The sequence below is a fragment of the Ischnura elegans genome, chromosome 1, assembly GCF_921293095.1.
Source record: "Ischnura elegans chromosome 1, ioIscEleg1.1, whole genome shotgun sequence".
Taxonomy (NCBI): Eukaryota; Metazoa; Arthropoda; class Insecta; order Odonata; family Coenagrionidae; genus Ischnura; species Ischnura elegans.
The window spans coordinates 134,172,276-134,189,256 of record NC_060246.1 but is presented as its reverse complement, the minus strand read 5'-3'; the positions used below and the strand labels follow the sequence as shown (position 1 = coordinate 134,189,256).

At 40.3% G+C, this 16,981-nt stretch overlaps 1 protein-coding gene across 3 annotated transcripts in view; it reads left to right on the top strand.

Annotated features, from left to right (window-relative positions):
* The window catches only part of LOC124170490 (rho GTPase-activating protein 7), a 365,673-nt gene that overhangs the window by 9,107 nt on the left and 339,585 nt on the right, over positions 1–16,981 (top strand). The window lies entirely within an intron of this gene.

The window sequence follows — 16,981 nt, the reverse complement described above, 5'->3', positions numbered from 1 at the left end:
CGCGAATAATTTCAGTATCAACCTCGTATGTGCAGGAATCAAAATCCTTAATGTATATAAGGCGTGAAGCATGCCATTGAATGAAAGAGTCTACGTGGTATTCCTTTTTTAAGAATTGACTCAGCGCATTGGCTCGCTGAAGCGCAAAGTGTTCAATCAAGGTTTCGCGAGCGATCGTCGATGATCAGCATTGCGCGTGATTTGTTAACTGGAAAACAAAAGACAGTCGTTAATGCGATGACGCACTGGCGAGCGATTCGATTACTCTCGCGGTCATCGTTTTATATGACTCGAATTTTGAATGCTAATGCGTTCATCAAGGAGAGCATTCCTTTTTTCCCATTTATTTCCTCATGCCCCGAGCGTTTGAATTTATGCGCTGTCGAATGTTCCGCGGTTGTCATTCCGAGAATCTCTTTATCATCTTTTCAGCGAATCGGGTGACTGATCCAATCTTTTTCTTTTGAGCTACCGTCAAGGTCATCATCCAGAGTGCAATGGACGAAATGAAAAATTTATTTTTGCTTTTTTTAGAGGTTATATAAGGAGCACGGCGCACAAAAGATTTTCATACTGATGTGGATATCGTGTTAACAAGGAATCTTTAAAATAGGCTGCCTCTCGGACTTATGAGAGCATGGCGGTGCCCCGTGCCGGGACTCGTATTCTTTCTCAATTTTGTCGTGGTTTTTAACGCTGTTCTCAGAGATGATTACACTCGTGAATAGATAATCTGTAGTTGGCTGTGTTCATGTGGAGGGAACGGGTTTGAATGTGTCCCCTCTCGTGACTTAAAAGAGCGGTAGAGATTAAATAAGACTATTCAGTTTCCTCAAATGACGGGGAGTTTAATTGTGTGCGCCTGTAGTAGAAACGTACTTTATTCGTATAGAAATTTACGCTCACTCATATAAACTATCGTGAGTGCGACAATTCTAGTACAAGGGAAAATCCACAGGTGCTTGGTCATCTTTCTCAGTTTGTCGAGGCATCTTATTTTCTTTCCTGACCTTCTAATTTTCTAACATTTTATTTGTGCATCCCCTGTGACTCTTCTTTATTACTACATGATTACTCCGAATGAAAGTTTTGCCTTGCTGTTTCACATACCAATTCAGATGTTGATATGCCCATGTTATCCACGTAATTTCCTTGTAATTTATATAAAAAAATTGAATTCATTCGTTTGTAAATACACTGTTCCCCTGAACTATTTCTTCTCTATCTTAGGAAACTTCAGTGGGTGGGTGTAGAAATGAGATCATGGAGTGTTAACGACTTGTCGCGGATAAATAAAAAAAATCCTTCTTTCTTTTTATCTCGGCAGGACGGCTGGTTGTAATGAACCTCCATCAGTCTCTTTGCAGGCTCATTTTTTACGCTTGAAAAAAATTGCCTGTTCGGTCGCCGCCTTAATCTTGCATGAAGTGCTTTTATAAACATTTTTTCGTCCCTTTTTTATCGTTAGTATCTTTGGTATGAGTTCTGTGCGTTTTCCGCCCACCCTCTTCCGCCAATCCACCTGTCCCACCCTCTTCCGCTTTCCCCAGGTTGATGACGGAATCGCTCGTTTCGTGTTGGAGAGACAGACAGAGAAATGCGTTCGGTAAAAAGATCTGCAAACGGGCCAACGAGGAGAGCGCGTTGTTTTTTCTTTGTAGTGACGTGGAGGTTAGGCTGCTCGTTACGGGAAGGGAGTCCCTCTATAACATATGTTGTGCGTGTTGCCCTCTGAACTTGTTTTTGCCCATGACTTTGGCATGAAATGAATCGAGCTGGTTGTGGCAGCGTAAAAAATGGCGTTGCGGGAGAAGTTAACCATGAAGCTGTCAGGTTTGGATATTAATTTTTTTTCCTCCCACGACTCCGTCTCTAGAAAAACGAAGTCCATCGCAAATAAATGTGGATGAGGGCCGTAACCCACCGCTCATTCTTTATTCTTGTACGAAAATCCCTTTCCATATTATTTAATTTGAACTATAATTAGCATTAGTTATAGTTTTGTATGCAGCATAGTCTGATATTAAAGGGACAACACTTTGCATTGTTTTGCAATGTTTTTAATTTCTTTGATATTCAATTTTGCGCAGGTCTTTATTTTGTTTCGATTCTACCAGTACGAGGAAATTTCAGAGAGTCAAATCACCATTCTTATTATTGAGAAAAGGAATGGAAACTTGTTAACTCATATACATTCCGTGGTAGATTTTCCCTTCAACTGCCATGTTATTTCCTTTCCTATTGATGTGATTATTTTTCCCACCTTACGTTTCCACCTTTATTCTCCTATTCACCCATCGTCTTCAAATTGAGTTTGATTTTTTACATCCTAAAATCGTCCAGAACTTAATTTTATTCTGTAGGCTGCTAATAATGGCGATACTCTCAATTTTTTCAATCAATTGCGAATTTCGAGTCGAATGGTATTTAGTTTTCCATAATTTTGGCCATGATTATTGAATTCCGGTATTGTACTTCATCCTTAAGCTAATTGAAGCAGTATATGTTGCTGAGCATCATGTTTTTCTTATATAGTAAATTTCTTTCTATTGGGCAAATTTTATGGAATAATGCTCGTTTTCTGCATGGGGAATATCAACATTCGCGCGTTGAAATCTCCTAAAATCCGCAGGCTGTAGGTACCGATGGAAAGATGTAGCATTGCCTCTGCTATCTCTTTAAGGCAATATAAGCCTGAGGAAACACGGTTGTGTCAGATTCAATGTCAGAGGGCGGCTTCTCTTTCTGTGTTTCCGCTTGGTGTCACGACTGATGATTGCCCTCGGCTCGTGTCTTTCGCGCGCTGCGTCTTGGTGTGGGCGCGGTGGTCCGTGTATGAATGGGTTGCTCCAAGGAAGTGGAACCTTGGGGATCAGAGAGACTGCCGCTAGTTTTATTTCTTTTTGATTGCGGATGTGCGATTTTTATGGCCATTACACCCCTGGCAACGATTACTGTTTTCATTCGTAATTGTTTCCGGAGTTGACTATTGCTTTGCATTTGAATACGAAAGTTAATGTGTCTCTAAAAGCATGGCTACCATTATGTACAGCTGTTTTTATTGCGGATTGCTAGTCGATTGAATTTAATATGCTCCTTGATCTAAGTCCTCACTGTTCGATCCCGGTTCCATTAAAAATTTGCCCAAGATTCTTCTGCGTCCCTTCCAGGAAAATCACGGGTGTTAATTTCATCAATTGTATTTGGACTCCTCATTGTTGCCATTGCGAATGTTTACTATATAATTTGAATCTATGAATTGACTGATCTCAGCAGTAAATGCGCTGTTTTACCATTGAAGGGACTCAGTATTATTTAAACCCCTCATATTAAGGATTATTCCAGTGGTTGTCGTCGGCATTGATTGCGCCCGTTTCTTCTCTGGATGGCCTTCAATTATAAATTATGATTTGAAATCTCCTAATCTCTTTTATTGCTCTGTTTCTCTTCACTGAGGATCGCGGAGGTGGAATTATCTCTCACCGCTGAAAAAATGTTTTATCCTATTCGATGCTACTCGCTGGTGATGCCTGGAAGTTGATTCTCACATTAGTAGTACACTACTCGGTACAAGATATGGTTTTACTGGGTCTTTTGTAAAATCAATCCACTGGAATAACATTTTTTGATTTCTCAAATACTTCTCCTCTTGACCTCTTTGCCTCCCGCACCAATTTTTATAACCAATAGGGTGGTTTCCTATTATTTTTTTATTGCCTAAATCGAAAGATTATTACTCCTGGAGTACGTATTTCACGCTTTTAGATTTTGAAATGACAACATCTATTTTTCGCGATTAAATGAAAAGTGAAAATTTTCAAGCGCGCGAAAACGCGACGCTTAAGTATGAATGCCGGGAAATATCTCCGTACGTCGTATTTCTGGTTCCCCCTCCCGCCCGGTGAGGTGACCTTGAGGCGAGGCTTAGCGCTGATACGTCGCAGGATGCTAGCGGATAGCTGAGTACCTTGCTGCATGGTAGCGCTTGGCTTAAAAAAGGTTTATTAATACCTTATCAAACGAAGAAAACTTTCCGAACTTAGCCAGTTTTAATAGGTGATTATTAAGACATGTTTCCCTGAGTTCTGTGCCTCATGCATGCATTGGTAACCTCAGACGATGTATAACTCCTATCCTCTCGTGTAGAAACTAGGTCCCTGTGACGTCATGCGGAGTGGAATCGCATGGGCGCCAATCTGGCCCTTTTCAAATGAGGATAAAAATGGACCATTGCCATTCGTCTAAACCGGTATTTCTAAAACGAAATAATTTGTATATTATGAATACAGTAATGGTGGGTAACGAATCGCAATCAATGCCTTTCGTTTTCTTTGATGAAGGAAACTACCCTATTGAAAAGACTATCTTTTTGGCACCGACCTTTTGTATGTATTGTATACGTTGAAAATGGTTGTTATTTATGAAATTATTTTTATACATGTTTAATAATTATATTTACATAATTTATTTTGTTTATAAACCCAATGTAAAGGCCTTAGGGCTGTTTTTGGTATTATACAAATAAATGAATAAATAAATTGTCGACTTTATTTTTTAGGTCATAAAAAATATATTTTTGACGTCATACCCCATCGTAACACTGTACTTAATGTGCTCGTTTTTCTGCTCCCTCTTTCACTAATTTCACTTTATCCCTCCCAAGGCTGTTCCCCAAAATCCCACGATATGAAAATGAGAAAGTTCGTAGTTTATCTGAGTGTTTATTTGAAAGAAGGACATTTTTAGTGCGAAGTAGAATCAGAAAATAAACCTGAAGGACGAAATTTAGCATCCAAGTCTAAATGCTTCTTTTTTCCCACCTCTCAGAATTTCACTCGCGAGGAAAACTACTAGAGACCGTCCTTCTTTGATCCTATGGTGTCATCTCATTTTTCCCATCCCTGGGTGTTTTTCCTGTTTTTCTCTTCCCTCCAGATAGCGTTTCCGTTTTCAGGCTCAAGAATCGCCTATAGCTGTGAGAAAAATATAGTTGGCCGTGAGGCATTGTCGTCAAGGTGACAAAATTTACGATGCCTTTTGGTCCATATGCTTCCCGGAGCGCCTGTGACCCCGACCACTTAATCGGGTTTTGTATGGCGAAGGTTGTGAATTTGGAGTGGTAAAACTTGATTAGTTTCCTTTTGGGGACTAAAATTTTCGCTAACTGAAAGCAAAAAATAGGTAGACTGAATATTCATGCGTGAGCTGATGAATGCTAATGGAACTTAACTGTTTCGCATCCGGAGTTAATAAAATACTGAAAGCGGTGTGAAAGCACCATAACTCTGTACACCCTGGGTCTAGAATATTTAGTTTAATTGTCATTTATTTATTTGTTCGGAATAAGAACAATGATTTCTTATTATGGATTGCCCATTTCCTAAAATAAGTATAAATTTTCATCTGGTGTAGTGCAAATGAGTATTTGTTGTGCAAAAGTGATCAGAAGCATAGATTGCACAAAATAAAGAATGTATTCCAATTATTTTTGGGCCAATAGTATTTGATAAGTCCAATGAAAGACGGTCCGCCATTCTATGGACTGTTATAAGTTATTCGTAATTTGGTAGCTTGATGATGACGCCCGATGGCAGGTAATTTAGAAAAATTCATGAATAGCGATAAATTTAGGCTTTTTAAGCAGAATAATGTTTTCTAACTATTCTCAGTTCTTACACGTGGTAGTAGTGACTTATGTTTTTTATTTTCCCCTTTTATTTGTTCATTGAAATGAAAATAAACGAGTAAATGCAGTTATTTTATGGTGATTTCAAAGTTGGTTTCGATGCAAAAATGTTGTCGCTGTTCAAAACTGCGACCTTACTCCAACCATCGCAGAGGAGTGTTTCTTGTCTTTTGCAGCTTTGTACCTCAGTTAGTTTCACCAGTGAGAAATTGCTATCGCGTTAAATAGAGAAGACTGCGTTTTCACCTCGTGCCCTCATTGCGCAATTGTTTGATGTCCAGTTTAGCGGCGCTGGATACATACCTTCCCACCTGGATTCTCGTAATTCTCGTCCGACTTTCAAAGCTGCTCTTGTGACAGAGACATTCGTATACATCTCACCTCCATGGCATCCTCTCTTCCATTCTTTGTCATGAAGTCATTCAACTGCCTCATACGGTGGCTTTGTATGCAGTGATGAAACGCGTTTGCTGATGTATTTTTGCTTGATGAGGTTAGTTTCAGAGAAGATATGCCGGTAGAATTTATTGGGCGCGTCATTCCCCTCTTCTTAATCGAATCAGTTTGAAAAAGTTTACTTATGGCTGGAAAAATTCGCAAAAGTTTTTCATTGTTTCATAGCATTCCTTACTCATTATGTTTCTGATACTGAAATCCTTATAACATAGCATAGATTTAGTCTCAAGAAAAATATAATGGATTCTTTTTCTGTTTTAAATGAATCCACTAGGAAGTACTCCCTATAATATTTAACTTTGTAATGATTTTCATTTGTTGTGGTACCGTTGCCACTTCAGTTCAAGTTAATGCCTTGTACACTAATGGCGTTCGCGAAACAATACGTTGGATAACATGGTTTGTTTTCTGTATTTTAATTTAAACTTAAAATAGTGTGATTAGTATTCTATTTAGCTTGTTCGATAGTTTCATCTTTATAAATTCTTATGAACAGATGTAAATATTTCCATTTGTTTTGAGCATTAATTTTCGTGTCTTGGTGGCTTGGATTAGTCTTGAAAATGGAAAGCTCCCAAAGTTTTAAACTGGGAAAATTTTAGTTCAAATTTGTATGAATCGATTCGGTGTTCCATCTAGTCTTGAAAAATCCAACCAAGCTTGATCTTTCGGTAAAGGTTTTGAGTCATTTTAAAGTCTCCTGGCATTCAAAATTCTCTTAGCGTGTTAAATATTCCTTTTTTTAACAGATTTTATCTCCTATCATGCTTGCGGTTGAACCCCGATTTCTTTCTTCGGGTGATATGATATTTCATGGCCGTCTACTTTTCATTATCCATATGGTATACCTACCATAGTGTACTTTCGATTAAAAAGAAAAGAACTGTCGGCTATCTTGGGATTGCTGTGGATATCTTTTATTCCATGCAACCTAAAACTGCACATGTTGGCCTTTTATATCGTTTTTTTTTTTTTAAGTTTACGAACTACCATTCCCAAGATCGGGGCAACAAACCCAGGTGGGACTCGAAACCGCGACCTCTTGTTTGGCAAGCGAGGACTTCACCCCGCCTCCACCGTGGAAAACCCCGGTAGTAATTGAGGCCATGAGAAAAATCTCGGCAATTTTTCGAGAGCGCGCGTCTTTTTTTTTTGCGCGTCCATCCATCCTCTCGAGTTATCCTTCACCCAATAAAAATCCTCGCGAGGAAGAGGAGCGGTCAGGTGGCAAATCTTTCCATTGTGTCATTCTCTTCCAGGAAATACCTCGCGCCTCCTCCCGTTTAGCGCTCCCGGCGGGCTTGTGAGAGCCGTCTCGGAAGATTTGTGGAACGATTTTCAGAATCATCCGCATTTTCCGGAAAATTTCCCGGTTAGGTTTTCAAATCCGCGCTATTGCCCTTTTGTAGAGTGGAAAATTCTCGTAGATGGAGTGAGCAAGGCACGCCCGTAGGGAAAAGCCTTATTTTCGCCCTTATTTTCCTCTCCTTGTTAATGCTCATTCGGTGAAAGTCGTCCCTATGTAAACGTTTCCTCCTCACCTCTCTCTCCCTCCCTCTCTCTCTCTGTACCGAAAAAGGACTTCCTAAAATGGTCCATCCCCACGACTCGTTTTCCGTTGAACAACTGAGGTTGCGTTCCCTTGAAAAGAAACCCGAAGCAAAGTATCGTCGTCACTTGCAATTAGGATGCTCAATCTTTTTCTAATTTTCTTTTTCCTCAATTTTCGTGGAAATTCAAAAGAAGTATGTGAAATACACCTGTTATTTTCTGTAGCTCAGACGAATTTCCTTTTAGCAAGTAAGGAGAATACCTCCGTAATTCGATATACATTTATTACTGTACGACCTAGGTGGCACGTATCATATGGTCATCACAAGATGACGGCGTGCCACGTGAAACCTGGGTCGTTCAGTATTAAATTTACGTGAAATAATAAAGTATATTCATATTTCATTATGCAAGGTGAATATCGCTGAATAGCACTGAAATTTTTTCTATGAAAATTGAAGGAGGCATAAGGTTTTGATGATTGTTTACACCGTGTTTTTAATACCATTTTAACATTAAATATCCCTCCAGAGCAGGTGTTGATGAACCTCTGCGATGTGTATGCTTTAGCTCTAATTCTGAGCTTTATTATCTTCAACAATTGCAGCGATTTTCTGTATAAAATCAAGCCCATTCGATGTCGCTGTACAATTGATATCTATTATCAATATTTTCCCTCTTTTTTTGAAAATAAGACCATGTTTCGGTAAAAGGTGGAACATAATATGTGATGCGTGTTCTCTTTTAGTAAGCGTTTGGTAAATTTCATCGAGATCACCTTGTGCTACATGATTGTCGAAGTTTAAAAGCGCGTCTGTTTAGACCCAGATGATAATAACTGTGCGGAAAATAAGCATGGCGCGCCCTCATGTTTAAGCATCAATGTCCCGCGATCAAAAGCAGTTTTCATGATTTCTTTTGATTCTATAGGTTCCACTTTTTAGTATGCATCGATCCGTCAGCTCTAGAAACGCATCTTACACAATGGGCCACGAATAATACACTGAATTTCATAGTTATATTGTTAGCATTAACCATGATTTTCCAAAGAGGCTGTTCTTATCCACCAAATCTTCTTTCTGTACTATCCTCGGCTTTGAACATTGCCAATAATCCATAGGTTCTTTAAAATCAATGTAAGAAATATCAATCTCATCTTCTTCTTATCGTAGGAGAAAATTTTCCACCTTTGGTTGTGTCCTCTTCTGAAGTTATTTGGAAATCGCTCCTGAGATATTGGACAAAATGTTTTCACTTTTCGTGGTGGAATCTCTTTCAAGCGAGTGTAGACATTGCTTCGTCATATTGACACCTTTAAGCGCTTTCGTGGGAAAATGCAATGTGTGTTTTATTTGCAGATTTAGGTTGGCCGTTTCCCCAAATATACTTCTTGGACTGTATTCGAAAGTCACTGGGAATTGGGAATTGATGTCTGGTGATACTTACTAAAAAGGGACGATAAGTGAGCAACATCGCTCTCTCGCGGCGGTTGCGTTTCCCTATGATAGCTTTTAAAGTGCACTTATTTCTCTTGAGGAGTGAACGCCTACATGTTTGCCTGACACCGATCGGTTAATGTCTCGGGAAGGAGAGGAGCCGCTTGCATGGAGGATAGCGAGGCGCTTCGACTCCCAATGACGGCTATTATGTGTCTGAACCGTCAGTGAATGGCTAAGAGTAACCAATTATCGATTACTGGCCAATGAGAGACCGTGAACCACTCTGATGAGTGTCGAGTGAGTACCGTAGGGTATCCACCGTGCCATTGTATAGGGAAGGCAAAACTAGGATGTTCTCCACAGGAGTCAAAGGGTTAAGGAAGGTTAGCTGTCCTCGAAAGTGAAAGGTACAGTTCCCGAGGCGTAGTTTTCAATAGCTATGGCTATTCCGAGACGTCGTACAAAATCATATGTATTCATTTTTTTGGGAAGTGGAAGCCCTTCATTTCCAGGCCATTAAAAGAGATTACTTTTTTAGCTGGACCGCGGACGAGATGGAGTCTAATGTTTGGAAACAATTTGCACACAAAAATGTCCTTACCGCATTTCCGCGTGCAGAATGATGTTTTTGCTGCTGATGACTGTTCAGAAGAGTTATTTTACTCCATTTAAACTAATATTTTGATCGAAAAACGTATGTAAACCTTGAGCCTTATTCGTACATATTTGAATGGAATTTCTATTGATTGACACCGCCTTCATGACTTACAGGTTTTCTGTCAACATGATTTCCTGTGGAAAGATCAATCCTCGTATCGAAGAAATAGAAGCATGGCCATTTTCACGATCACCCAAGAAGGGTTTTTTTTGTCTCAGCTGAAAAATATATGGTGCGAATCATCTTCTCGAACGGCCTGAGGGCGTGTTGATTGACTTGGCTCTCGTGTGTGTTCATCCATCCCTGCTCCATTACGTCGACCTTGGCCGCAAAATGAGAAAGGTTCCAGACGGTGGCGAAAAAAATGGTAACTCTCGTCGCGTTTACTGCGTCCTGTTTAACGGGACCACATGGTGGGTTCTTCAAAATATTTTACCACCTTTTCATGCAAATATCTGGTAAGTAAACCATAACGTCATATCGTCGTGAAACTGAAAATATCGGTGCCAACTTAGCTCCTGAACTAGTTTGCTTGTGGAATGTAATTGTGCGAGTTGACATAATCGCATTTCTTTGGCACGAAGTGAGCTATTCAAAGTTGATCGCATACTGGTAACAGGTTTATAGCTCGTGTGATATCTTTCGGTATGCAATTAGATAAGGTAACGTGCAAAAAAACGGAAATCCATTAAATAACATACTACGCACTTCAACCATACCTCTTGAGGCGCAACTTTTAGATTCATCGTTATCATCACGTGGATTTTCCATGATCTGAACACTCTTTCTTTGAATAATGATTACGGTGCTAACCACTCTTGTGTAATACGTCAACCGAGCCATCATTAAAATCTTGGGCGTAAAATATTGTGTATCTAACTGTAAGACTGAATGTGCGAGTTATTTACGAATGAGAAATATTTATAGGAACTCTGAAGTTTTTCTTTCGTAAAACTCCAATAGTCCGCTTCAAGTTCGTAAACCAAAATTAAATAAAGGAGGTGGGGTTAGCTTCACTCCTTAAAAGTCTCTGTGGAGTTGTGGCTCCAAGCCGGTGGTTCTCCATGTTGCACCTCGAAAAAAATTGTAATAAGGTGGCCAATGAATTCATGAAGCTTTTTGAAAGCGATGTGCGCTGAGTATAATTAGGTAAACTGGGAGCCTAAAAAGAATAATTTAATTCTTTTCAGAAAATTCGTTCTTCATGACTTTGTGAACGGCCTATTAGAGCAGGTTACTGCAGATAGAGGAATGATAAATGGTGGGGCCGTGTATCATTTAATTACAACATCAGTGATTCGCCGACTATTTATGTGGCGTGTTGGTTACCATTGCTCCAGTGACCCCTGGGAGACTAAAGAAACCACACGGAAAGGGTGATCGCTGGATTGTCTCTTTCTACGGCGCTGTGAGAAATATTTTAGCCCACGGCAGTTTACTCTCCATTAGGTGCTTCTCTCTCTCTCTGTACATAAATCACCTCCAGCTGTTTTCCTGACGCAAGGGTCGCAAAATACACGCACACAAAGAAGGAATACAGTCCGAGAGCGCATAGAATAACACGCGGCTCCTAGCTAAACCCCACCTAGCCTTTCTACCTCCGCTCTCCTGCAGAGCCTCCCACTTCCCCTTCGAAAAGGGGTGGGGAGGAAGGGAGTGACAGTTGTGTGAATTCATGTGTGCTCCGAGGAGGAGCGTGTACTTAGTGGGCCACGGAGCCAAGGCCGTCCGACTGTTGTTGTGTGTGCGGTAACAGCTCGCCGACAAGCCCCCGTGGAGCGCTGACGGCGCGGCAAAGGCGCTCGGGTGACAAGCTCGGCTCTCGGGTGTCGACCCGCGACAACCCGGCCAGGGACGTGTGTGCTCTGTGCCCGCTTCAACGCAACTCACCGCGAGTGCTGTGGTTGTGCTAACACACCAAGGTGACTGCCATTCGCGGAATCGATGCGTAATATATTTTTTTCCAGTTCCGGTTTTAGAAGCAGCGCAGTATGTTCACTCGCCAGTCGGTTCTGTAATTACGAGCGCTACGGGGGTCTTATGGTTCCAAGAAACAAGTGTCTACGGTATATTTAAGGAATTTTTATTTGACGGTCTATCGAAAAGTTTTGAATTTTATTTCATGGGAACGAGTTTTGTGAGTACGAAAGCGGCTAGCAACGTTTATTTTTTCCCTCAGTGTTTCAATAAAAGGTATCCGTATAAATATCCTCAATAAAAACGTAATTTTCAATACATTTCTGTCTGATTCGAGAATGAAAATTTCCAAGTAGATATTCCACCTTTATTTTGATTCCTACCTCTATTGTGGCTTATCGTACTATCATAAGAAGTGATGATAATAAGATACGCCGAAACCTAGCTCTCAATCAAATTAAATGTGGACAAACTAGTAATTTATCTATATATGTAGAGCAAGAGGCCCTAGTAAAAATATGTCTGGGCAGAAAACCCTGGTGGAAGATGAACTCCAGGAAGACCGAGAAAAAGATGGAAGGATGAGGTGCTGATTGATATGGGAGTCAGCGAGGTGAATGCAGAAGTTAGAAAGAGTTGAAGGCAGACAATTGCGAGGTCATACACTATTTAGGGTATAAATGGCCATCGGAGTGAGTGATTGAATGAATATCATGAAGTAGTATCAGAGACTATGTCATCCTGAACACAATAAACATGTATTAAATTTGTTCTTAGGGTTAAATTGAAACCTTTTTGCATACAACTGCAAAATATGTGGTGGATGCATATTTTTTGTTATAGTAGTCGAATTTGCGGCTGCCGACGCTAACAATCTAGCATGGCGTAAAATAAATAGGTGGCTCCAAATACCTTTCTTTGTTTTTCAGTCTTTTTTTATCCTGTCACAGTTGTCTGGGATGTGTGGGAAAGGAATCGTATGTGTAAAAGCGGGAGCAGTACGTAATTAGCTCAGTTAATTGCTGCGGTTGATTGGTGGGAAGGCCAGATATATTGATGGAGGTGTAAGATGGGATGGGAGCGGGAGGGCGTAGGAGGTGTGATAGCAGTGGGTGGATATGTGGAGGTCTCAACCGTCTCTGCGCAGCCGGTCGCCCGCTTTGTGAACGTGTGTGTGTGACCTATGTGGGTCGCAAATGGCCCGAGGCCTCTGATGGCGGCGACGTGAGAACTCGCAGTCGCTCGTCAGCTGTACGCGAACCGTCGCTGCCATCAGCTAGGAGAGATTTTTTTCCCAAGGAATTGTGGGCGATGGGCGGGTGGGTTTGTGGGTCCCTTGCCATTGGCCCAGGGACCGGCCGATAGTTACACCTTGTTCTGGGATACTGACTTAAACAGGATGGGAATTGATCTATTGCCCAACCTACGCACTGTGTGCTGATAAAAAAAAAGAATTGATCATAATGTCAAACTCGGTTTTTAGACTGAAAACATAGAGAATGCGCTCATGAATTCGCAGATAATTTATACATCACCTTCTGAATCTAATATTTCCCTTTGTTCTTACAATAACAATATGTGTAAGGTAAAAGTTGGTTCAATTTCGTCACTACATTTCGATTTCCAGGTAAGTTACCTTATTGTACTTATTTACCTACTGTAATGGATTATTGTTCTGAAAAAAATGCAATTCTCCATTTCGTTTATGTCTTTTCATCTTTTAAGAGACGATTTTGCTAGGACTACTTAGTGTCTTTTAAATATGCACGTATTTCACGCATGACTTGCTTTTACGAGCGTTCTAACTCCCGACATTACGTTGGTTGCATTATCTTCTATATTATTTCTACTGTATAGATACCTTTTTCTCAACTTATACGCAACCAGACTCTACAAATGAGGTACCAAAATGCACAGAATTTATCAGAGAACATGCGACGGCATATCTTACTTCCTAAATATTGCTGTTTCCTAAAATTGGTTTTTAAATAATTAAAAAAAACGGTAAATATTCCTGACGTAAACGGCGCACAAACTGATACATTTGTTCATTTGCAACAATATCTCGCATTCTTTAAATAACTTTTATCAAAATGCGGCTGATTCCACATTCAAGTCTCCTGTGGATACGTAAGTATGAGTCATCATGTGCGTTTAACAGAGGATAGTGTAATTACTTCCAATGTTGTGTTTAAAGAGGTCCTCTGACCTCAATTTGTTCATGAACATTCCAATTAAATTTGTACATAAGACCCTGCCTTTTTTTCTACATTTTAAAATTGGGAACGCGCCTATCCCTCTGTGGACCTGCATTGAAAATAGCGGGGGAAGCCCGCTGGGAGCGGGCGCAGCACGCTCGTACCATCACGAAGCTGATATTGCCGGTAAAAAAGCACTGGGCCGGGGAAGATCAGAAGGAGGTGGGCGGTATGGTTTTGAAAGGCATCCCGGTCGCGACTCCTCCTAGTATAGCTCCCGGCCTTCGTCGTCATCACCGACGAAACCGCACGTTCGTGATGTTCACACCTCCGCGACCACAACTTTCTTTCTCTCTCAGTATCCTCCCGCCCAATTGCAGTCTTTGTTCTCCGCTCATGCGCCTACCCCGTACAGTTGCAATATGTAGAGTGACCTTCAGCATGTTCTCATACCCATCAACGTTGAAACTCATGTACATTTCGAAGAAGTTCCTATCTAATAGAGTTTTAATGTAAAAAAAAACGTTTGGGCATTGAAAGTAAGCTGAAAAATTAAATTTTCTCTCGAAAACTGCCATTAGCTCTTTTTACAGGTTTTTTTCACGCATTTAAATAGATTCAGTATCAACAACATAACACCTAGCAAAATCCGAAAGAAAAAACTGACTTTAAATCAGCCTGTGGAAACCTACTATCTAACTTACAATTGCTGCTTAAATCGAAGCCTTGCCTGTGATTGCTCATGCGCTTGTCTCCTTGTCAACCAGGATGAATTTTTTTGTATTGATGCCATTGTTATACACTGGCAACGAATACACTTTTTACGTGGAGTAAAGTTATTTATTTAGGGCATGTATACACAAATTTATTTGGGATCGCTAATTTATACGGACGTGGAAATCGATGAATAAAGAATGTTCATTACATCTTTAATAATTATGTGTCCTGGGTCTTTTTTACTATTTTATCTTTAACATTCAGTCTTTGCTGTAGATTTCCATCCACCTCTCTGTTTGAGTTCCGTGTGCCTTGCCTTCATTGCGTTTGCCTTCTTCCTTCCTATCATTTTTCTTTTCCTCCTTTTGCATTCCACTCCCGCCATTTTTATCTTTCCCCGCTTAGCCCACAGCCTTCGCCGTCGACCGCCATGGAAAGAAGATCGTCGACCCGTTTCACTCCTTCCTTTTTCTTACGCGTTCTTTTTTTACTTTTTCGATTCTCCCCTCCTCCTTCTCCCCCCACATATCCTCCGTATTCAGCGATATCAGACCGATGAGGGCACCGTATGAGTTCCCCCTCGGTTCCGCGGGCGCCATATCTCATTCCACTGACTGAATACTGGCGGACTGTTCCACAAAGGCTGCAGGTGATAACGTTTTATGTTTATTCACTGTCTTGGAGTACAGGTCTTGAATGTTATAATTGTAATGCAACCAACTTAGATTGAACTCTCGTAAAGGCAGGCCATACGTGGACTAAAACCACATACACAAAAGTCACTAGTCTTCGCTAATCTAACACGAGAAAGATGAAAAGACCTGTTTGACAACATAAAATTAAAGTTTTCGCAAAACTTTCACACATTACAGCATTTAAATAAGTACAAATACTAACTCGGAAATTGCAAGTGATAATTTTTGACGAAATTTAGCCAGCTTTGACTCTAAACATATAGTTATTGTTGGTGCTAAGGAGGAATTTAAATTTAACTTATGTTGCACATGTACTTTTAATAAAATGTTATGCATAAATTATTTGAGAATTCTAACTTTCACGCCACATGCGTCTTCACGTTCCCTAGTGGAATATTCATGCATGATTGGTTGCGTATATCGATGTTTGATACCTTACTTGGGAGTGGTTTGTGAATGAGTTGCGGATTCGTAACAGCCAGGTTTATCCGAACGAGTTCAAAAATGAGTTCTCTTTTGTATAGGGTAGAAAGCTCTCTTACGTCATCCATCGATTAGTGATATGGCTGTTGTGTGAGAGAAACTGGGGTGCCGATGAATGTGCGGACGTGTTTGTGTACACTTCCGGTTGGTCAAAGATATCTTTCATTCAATATTTCATTGATCGGCATCGTGACAAAAACTATGGTTTAAGTTTCCATCTTCCGTAGCAATCAATTATTTTATTGTGCCCTGATGATGGACGACATCTTGTCTCCAAAAACTTCGGTTGCCATCGATCAGTTTACCTAACTATCCTCTTGTCGGGCGTTTTGTTAGGAGTGTGTTTCCGTGCTCTCCGATGGTATTCTTAACGTCGCTCAGGCCTGCTTTGATCCCGTGCGTGAACATTTAATGGGAAGAACCCGCATACGGCCGTGTGAGTAGCGAGAATATATATTTATCCTCAAACTTTGTCTTTGTCAAACAATCTTTTGTTTTTGGATGGCATCAGGTCATAAAAATTTTAAATGTGTATCTTTAGAATCAACGTTGCTCCTTCATTTCATTAGACTATTAAAGAAATAGCTGAAGTAAACTAACATTATAATGAAAGAATCGTAGCGACTTGAAACCAATCAAGCAGTGGCGTAGGTAGGAATTTCGCTCGGGGAGGGGGGACCAAAACCAAGGGGGAAAATTTTTGAAAAACTGAGCACCAATTAATGGGTTTTAAACTAATTTTAACACTTCTCATAATGGATAAACCTTCATTTATCAAAGAAATATTTTGTAAATTCATGATTTTTCATCATTTCGTTTTCTTTTGTAGAAGGAAAATAATTTTGTTTTTATATTTCGGGGGTGGAGGGGGGGGGGGGAGAGTGGCGTCCGGACCCCTTGAACGCCCCCCCCTGGCTATCGCGGCAATCAAGGAACGTAACCATTCGCAAAGGCTGTATTAATTGACACATTTGAGCAATCGCCAAATATCCTGTGTGCTTGTCCATTTTTAGATAGAGACAGCACCTCAGAACCTATCGCAATAGAAAAGAAATTAGGACGAGATGCATGTGAGGAAACTTGATATTCCTTTCACATTTTTCAGGTATCATCCTAGCGGTATTTAGAGAATTTTTGAAATCATGAATTATAATTTTAAATTTAGAAATCTAGTATTTTTA